This window comes from Chrysochloris asiatica, unplaced genomic scaffold (genome assembly GCF_000296735.1).
Source record: "Chrysochloris asiatica unplaced genomic scaffold, ChrAsi1.0 scaffold00245, whole genome shotgun sequence".
Taxonomy (NCBI): domain Eukaryota; kingdom Metazoa; phylum Chordata; class Mammalia; order Afrosoricida; family Chrysochloridae; genus Chrysochloris; species Chrysochloris asiatica.
The window spans coordinates 225,506-226,068 of NW_006408763.1; the positions used below are offsets into that span (position 1 = coordinate 225,506).

At 35.9% G+C, this 563-nt stretch overlaps 1 protein-coding gene across 1 annotated transcript in view; it reads right to left on the minus strand.

Moving 5' to 3' along the window:
- LOC102824173 (two pore calcium channel protein 1-like) overlaps positions 1–563 on the minus strand; it is an 84,153-nt gene that overhangs the window by 82,144 nt on the left and 1,446 nt on the right. The gene's annotated exons all lie outside the window — the stretch shown is intronic.

The following is a 563-nucleotide window of genomic DNA, read 5'->3' on the forward strand; positions in this document are numbered from 1 at the left end:
AGCCCCATTTTAGGTATTCCAATCAGTTATAGGCAGAAGATGGACTTACAAGCTTTCTATGGTGATGCTTTTCGCTATTCCTTTCTCTCTCCCTCAAGGTGTTAAGATAATTTTTAAAAAGACAAAATAATGGTGGGGGATAATATTGAAGTAACAGTGAATGAACATTTCTAGAACTTAATTTTTAAATCTTTCTTACAGCTATCCCTATTTACCAGGTCTAAGTATTGGAATGATAAGACTAAGTAAAGTATTGTAAATGTTAAAAATAGGAAAGACCATGTACCTTTGTTTTGTACTCTGCCTGTGTCAGACAGAGTGTGCTCTGTATTCTCAAAACTTTGTAATTAATTTTTACAATAACATCATGAGCTACTTAAATGAGAAAAATAAGGTTCATAGTGGTTTATCTTTCCAGCATGACTTTGCTATAAGACATTACAGTGTCTAGGATGATATGGGGGTCCTGGCGTGTCACTGTAGGATAAACATTGAACTGCTAACTACAAGTTTGGTGGTTCAAACCCACCAACTGCTCCTCAGAAACCCTATACAGGGTCGCT